Here is a 7,500-nt window from a genome sequence, read left to right on the forward strand (position 1 = left end):
AATCTGGGCATTCTGACGCAGAGAGAGAGAGAGAGAGAGAGAGAGGAGGAGATAGCAGAGAGAGGCACGAAGAGAGTAGTAGTAGTAGTATTAAGTAGTTAGTAGGTAGTAGGTAGTAGTTAAGTTAGTCGTAGTCCATATTGAAATTTGAATGATGGCAGGGAGAGAAGTGATGTAATCTTATTCAGTTTCCTAATAAAGTTAAGACAGAAAGAGAGAGAGAGAGAGAGAGAGAGAGAGAGAATCATCATCATCATATAACCGAAATCATGAGACAGTGACCAACAATGTCCATCCTACTTCAAAGACTCCCGTTATGACCCTTATCGATTTGAGATAAAGTACGAAAGAGAGAGAGAGAGAGAAGAAGAGGAAAGGAAGAGAGAGGAGAGCGGAGATGAGAGAGGTGAGTGAGACGAGAGAGAGACGATAGCGTGCCATAAGAGGGAGATATTGTGCCAAAACAAAGGGGCCGCGTAGACACTAGGCTGTCGAATTTGTCTTTGATTTTTTTATGTTGCTTGTGGGTTCATTTGGCTTTTTTTTTTTGGAATTCATCGTCATATTTTTGTTTCTTTTTACTTTTTTTTTATTAGACGAATGACAAAATTTTTATATTTGCGAATAATTTCTGATTGACAGCATTTTCCCGTACTCGGTGAGTAAGCCTACAAACACCTTCGGTGTTGTTGTTCTTTTGTTCCTGTTCTTGTTGTTTTTGCCGTTTGGGAAAGGTCTAATGAAGAGCCTAAAAAGATATGAAAAGAGGTTTTGCGCTGAGTTTAAAGATACAGGAATTTTAGGAGAGGATATTTATGATGTATTTATTGGAATGAAAATGTAAAAAAAAAAATAAATAAATAATCTGCATGTTGAACAGTATAGAAAAATTACTTCTAATAAAATATAGCTTATTTTAAATTTCGTTGCTGAAACAAGACTCTATTTGACCATAGATTTTAGCACATTCTAATTTACTTTTAAGTTAGGAATATAATGTTTACAACTTATGCGTGAAGGGAAAATCTTTCATGTATCCCGAGTAAGCTGGAGGTCAAATCACGCCTAGTTATTTATGGTTCTGGTTATATAGCATATTATTTATATATCAATTAAAAACTTTTAATACGGGGATCGATTTCTTGTTTTTTTATTTTGTTACCATGGCCCATTTGCATTTGCTCGAATATTGCAAAAATCTGGTTATCCATTTTCTGTAAATTAAGCTCTAATATGCAGATCAGGTCATTATCTTATTTTCATGTAAGGAAGGAAATTTACCTCAGAAGGAAGTGCATGTATATATAATATACATATATAATAATATTTTATAATATATTGTATATTTATATATATGGTAATGTATATATGTATTATGGTATATATGTTATATATATATATAATATATATATATATATATAAATATATATTATATATATATATATATATATATATTTATACACCACCGGTAAACATTAAAAATTAAATAAACAAAAACGTGTAAGCATATTATATATATATATATATAATGTAGTATGTATATATATATATATATATATATAATGGTATGTGTATATTATATTATATATATATATTATATTATATATCTATATTTACACCACCTGTAACATTAAAGATTAAATAAACAAAACATATAAGCATTCTTGAACTCGCCCACTTGATCGAAAACCATCATTTTGTTATTGCAAGCAAAACGGTCTCTGCCTCGTTCAGTTAATGAATAAGGAAATCGGAAATTTGCTCTCCTAGTTAAAAACAAACAATCACCAGCATTTTTCGTTGGAAAATACTGAATAAATTTCTGCTTTTCATGATGTCGTGACTTTAGGTGATTTATTATGAGGTCTATCAATCAGTAATTTCCCGAGATATCGGCAGAATTACTATAATGTACAGGACGCATTAAAAATTTCGTAAGCATTAGGGGAACACGCTCAGCCAAATGCACTATAGGGAAGTTATGTTTTGAAATTTAATTATTATTATTATTATTATTATTATTATTATTAGTTGAGGAGAATCGGGCGTAGGTCTCGAAAGTTCTCGTTGTAGATATATATCTATATATTATATATATATATTAATTAATATTATATAGATATTATATATATATATAATATATATATATAATTATATGTATATGTATATATATATGATATGCATATATATCGTATATATTTATATATTTTATATATTTTAATATATATATAATACCAAATATATATTATTATATAAATTTTATATAATTTAATATATTACATATATATTATATATATATATATATATATAAATTATATATATATATATACATATATATTTATATAAAAGTAATATTATATAGTATATGTACAATATATATCTATATATATTATATTATTATATAATACATATATAATTATATATGTATATATATATATATATATATATATATTATATTATTATAATATTATATAATATTATAGATTATATATATAATAATATATCCTATATATATATATTATAATTACACATACATAAGTGCGAGATATATATATATATTATATATATATATGTATATATATATATATATATATATATATATGATATTATAATATGATATATATATATATATAAATATGTGTGGTAGTGTATGTGTATGTGTGGTGTACTTATATTTATTTATAGTATATTAAATACATAATTATCTAATATAATATTATTTATTGTATATGTATACTGTATTAACCTATCTATCTATCTATCTATCTATAGATATATATAAATATATATTTATATATAATATATTAATAATAGATTATTATATCTATATATATATTATATTATATATTGAACACATTCAATCAGCATGGGGGATATTTATTATTATTATTATTATTATTATAATGCACCACCCAAGGACAATTATTATTATTGGTTATTATTATTTAAGAGACCCAAGTTCTTTGAATTAATAATAATAATAAGTAATAATAATAGTAATAATAATAATAATAAAACAATAATAAAAATAAAACATAATTAATCGTGATAAGAAAGAATGGATATCATTATGATTATCACCAACGAAATTGGGTGGGAAATGACAAATCATCCCTTTGTGAGGGTAAATGATTTATGGGCGTATATATAAGATTTATAGAACCCTTGATATTTGTCTGCATACCTAGGAAGCCGTATGGTATATATTTGATTAAGGAAAGATGAATGACAAAGGTACTGGCAGACGTTGGTTAGTGTAATTTTTTTTTCTTACTAGTTTTTGTAAATGTTTTTGTTCTTTGCTGTGAAGCAGTTGTTTTAAGAAGCTTGACCAGAATGGTTGCTTGAGAAGCCGTTGCAGAGAAGAAGATTTTGCCAAGAAGTATACTATAGCTGTTTTAATAGGCATTTGCAAAGTTGTTGTCGGAGTAGCTTATGCAAAGGAGTTGTTTGAGAAGTTTTTGCAAAGGAGTTGTTGGAGAAGCTTTTGCAAAGGAGTTGTTGGAGAAGCTTTTGCAAAGGAGTTGTTGGAGAAGCTTTTGCAAAGGAGTTGTTGGAGAAGCTATGCAGTTGTTTGAGAAGGTTTTGCAAGGGAGTTGTTTGGAGAAGCTTTTGCAAAGGAGTTGTTGGAGAAGCTTTTGCAAAGGAGTTGATGGAGAAGCTTTTGCAAAGGAGTTGTTGGAGAAGCTTTTGCAAAGGAGTTGTTGGAGAAGCTTTTGCAAAGGAGTTGGTGGAAAATAGTGAAAGTGTAAAATATTATGAAATACAGGCTGTGTTAAGCGCCCATGTGAATTAAAGGGTGAACCACAGTTTAAATGTTGGTTCAGTCATGTATGGAAAACGGAAGAATGCAGGTGCTGAATAATAGCAAACAAGGAACATGTATGTAGAATGCCCATATAAGTATGGCTGGCTCAATCTTGTAGTGAGAATGAAAGAAATAGGTAGCTGAATAATTGCAAATAACTCGGAACTTTGTGGAGAATGGGAAATGGCCCAATGAATTATGAATAGTGTTTTTTCTATTTTATCAACTGTGTGGATAGTGCCGATTAGCATTTGTATCATGTCATCTCATGTATCTAGATAATAGATTGCGTGTATTGTATTTGTATATTCCATGTATATGGCTCTGATCTGAAATAAATTATATATCAATATTTAATTGATTTACAGTTCTCTGATGTCAGGAATAGCATTATTGTTATTATTGCTATTATTAATTGATCGATTTACAGTTCTGGTGTCAGAAATAGTGTTATTGTTATTATTATTATTGGTATTTTTAATTGATTAATTTACATTTCTCTGGTGTCAGAATAGGTATTATTATTATTATTATTATTATTATTATTATTATTATTATTATTGCCATTAAAATTATTGATTTGATTTACAGCCCCCCCCTGTTCTGTGTTTTCAGAAATTAAGTTGTTATTATTATTATTATTCATTATTATTATTTTCTATGATTATATTATATATTATTATTATTTGGATTTATTTTTAATTGATTGATTTACATTTCTCTTGGGTTTCCGAAAATAGTGTTATTATTATTATTATTATTATTATTATTATTATTATTATTGGTATTTTTAATTGATTGATTTACATTTCTCTGGTGTCCGAAATAGTGTTATTATGATTTTATTATTATTAATAATTATTGGTATTTTTAATTGATTGATTTACATTTCTCTGGTTTCCGAAATAGTGATAGTACAAGCTGACACTTCTGTGTAAGTGTAGGCCGATATGGAGGTTCATCCTTGATTTATGAGTTAGGGGATGAGTGTATGTTATAGAATGTTGTTATTGTTGTTATAGATATGTTGTTATAATTGTTACCATTGTTATGCCTAGTAGCACTAATATGATTAGAAAACTGATTATGCTTTTGCAGCAACGCATACAAGTACAACAAATATATTTTATTTATTGGAATTCATTTCGTAGCTGTTTTCATTAAAGCTATTGAAAGCGTTTGTTTTCATTTTCAACAGTTTGAGTTGGAGTCATATATATATATTTTTTTTTTGTCGTTCAACGCGAGTTTAGGTTCAGAATTATAAACTTATTTCAAAAAGTGAGAATCACAAAAATATATAATAATGTTATATATATGGTATATATGTACATATATTTATATATACATATTCATACATATTTTATATATATTTTATATATATATATATATATATATACATAATATATACGTATATACTATATATATCTTATATATACTCATATACATATAAATACGTATATACTTATATATATATATATATATATATATATATATAGATATATATATATATATATGTGTGTGTGTGTGTGTGTGTGTGTGTGTATGTGTGTGTGTGTGTGTGTGTGTTTGTTTGTTTGTTTGTATACGTATATAAAAACAAATATTTACATGTATATTTTTGGTATGTACATTCATGATTACATTGTATTTCTCACTCATTACATGTACAGAAATGAATCTACCGTTGTATTGTGCTCATTTTTGTATGTACGAGCAAGTGCACCCATACATAGGGACAATGCTTACAAACGAGTTTATAAGAAAAAATGCAAAAACTATAATTTATAATGAAAAAAACTATAAACTCCAAAAAGATTCAAAAAACGAAACTACAAAAGACATATAAACTACAAAAAAGAAACACGAAAACCGAACTACAAAACTGTAAACTAAACTCCTAAAAGAGACAGAAAAGGGAAACTACAGAACAACACAGGAAAGTATCGACCTCCAGAATTAAAACTATCCATAGATTGCACGATATTCGTGTTCCTGTCAGCTTCTATTTTTTTTTTTTTTTTTTTTTTTTTTTTTTTTTTTTTTTTTTTTTTTTTTTTTTTTTTGAATGATGGAGATTCGATCAGTTCTTACCTTTTCGCTTTTTACTTATGTTTTTTATAATCTTAGAAGTCCAAAGTTTCAAGTAAACGGGGAGGGAAAACTTTCAGTTGAAAAATTTAATTTATTTAAAAAATTCTTTGTATTTTCCGTTTTTCAAAAAATTTAGCTCTTCAAAAATTTTCAGCTAACAAATTTTCAGTTTTTGAAATAATTTTTAGCTCTTGAAAAATTTTCAACTAATAATTTTATAGTTTTCAAAATAGTTTACAGGTTTTAAAGAAAATCAAGTTGTTAAAATTGTAAGTTTTTAAAAAGCTTTTCCACAGTTATAAACGACACACTTCATTAAAAACACATATATTAAACTCAATATAAAACCTCACTTCTGGTACATAAAAAAACTCACAATCAAAAACTCGAAACACTGGTAACAAACGCACACATTAAACACCATAAAACCCCACTCTTTCTTAATAAAAAAAACTCACATTCAAAAAAACGAACCGACGACCACAACTCATAAAAAAGGGAGAGAGAGAGAGAGAAAGAGGCACTGATTATGAAAAATGACAGTCGATCACTCCTGGCACTGTTTTCCACAGACTTGGCACTGTGGCAACGCCGTTGTTAAGACCTTCTGGGAACTAATGCCACTTGTGTGTCTGTGTCTGTGTATTGGTTTCTTGGTGGGAGGGGCTTCAACAATGCTTCTTCTTCTTCTTCTTCTTCTTCTTCTTCTTCTTCTTCCACCAGCTCCAACAAAACACCTCCACCACCACACCCTCCTTAGTGGCAAATGAAGTCCCACTTTTGCTCCACCCACGGTCTTGATAGCTCCCCTGAGGACTCTGGAAGTAGTGGGTGTGTAGGGGTCAGCTCTCACAAATCGGAGGGGGAGGGGGGCGGTTGGTGGGAAGGGTGACGTACGTTGGGAGGGGGAAGCAGACGTATATATTGGGAGGGAGAGAGATGGGCCATGCTAAAAAGGCGGGGGGGAGAAGTTTGTCAGGAAATTGGGAGCGGAATTTTGGTGGCGGATGGATTGCGTTTATGTTTGTGTATGTATTTACACGCGTGTATATTTGTGTATGCGTATACAACGGAGCACGAAAATTCTTTAGAAGGAAGATGAAAAAGTAAAACGTTATTGATAGATGGAAAGTTTTCCCGATGTTTTGGCCTACAAATTTTTTTTATATATATATTTTCACTGCCAAGTTTTGGTAATTTATTAAACCTACGTTTTTCGGATGTTTTTACGTAAGGTTTGGTGATGTTTTGACCTAAATTTTCCCGATGTTTTTACGTAAGGTTTGGTGATGTTTTTCTCCTAAGTTTCGTTGAAGTTTTAACACAGGTTCTGGTGATGTTTTACCTGTGTTTCGTTGATGTTATTACTTAAGTTTCGGTGATGTTTTGACCCGATGTTGTGGGGGAATGTTTTGGACCAAGTTCCCTCTATTCTGGATAGGGATTCACGGTGTTTTTCGTGTCGGTAAAAGTGGGGCTTAGAAAGTTATGGGGCTGGAGGCAACTCTCTAATGCTTTCACAAGCTGGGGTTTATTTATTGGAGAAATTTCATTCTAAAGGAAGGATCTTATTATGTCTCTTTATTTGGCCCTCTTGC

At 29.0% G+C, this 7,500-nt stretch overlaps 2 protein-coding genes across 8 annotated transcripts in view; one reads left to right on the top strand and one right to left on the bottom strand.

Moving 5' to 3' along the window:
* LOC135205427 (uncharacterized) overlaps positions 1-6,674 on the bottom strand; it is a 68,707-nt gene extending 62,033 nt beyond the window's left edge. For 4 of the 7 annotated variants that reach the window (XM_064235997.1, XM_064235991.1, XM_064235995.1 and 1 more), the window contains exon 1: positions 6,361-6,674. The gene's annotated coding sequence lies outside the window, so the exon portion shown is untranslated. Of the gene's footprint in view, positions 1-5,902; positions 6,243-6,278 lie in introns of those variants that run through there. The other 3 variants (XM_064235994.1, XM_064235993.1, XM_064235996.1) reach the window with 2 other exon arrangements.
* LOC135205429 (neurensin-1-like) overlaps positions 1-7,500 on the top strand; it is a 341,552-nt gene that overhangs the window by 17,535 nt on the left and 316,517 nt on the right. The window lies entirely within an intron of this gene.

Source organism: Macrobrachium nipponense, chromosome 24 (genome assembly GCF_015104395.2).
Source record: "Macrobrachium nipponense isolate FS-2020 chromosome 24, ASM1510439v2, whole genome shotgun sequence".
Lineage (NCBI taxonomy): Eukaryota > Metazoa > Arthropoda > Malacostraca > Decapoda > Palaemonidae > Macrobrachium > Macrobrachium nipponense.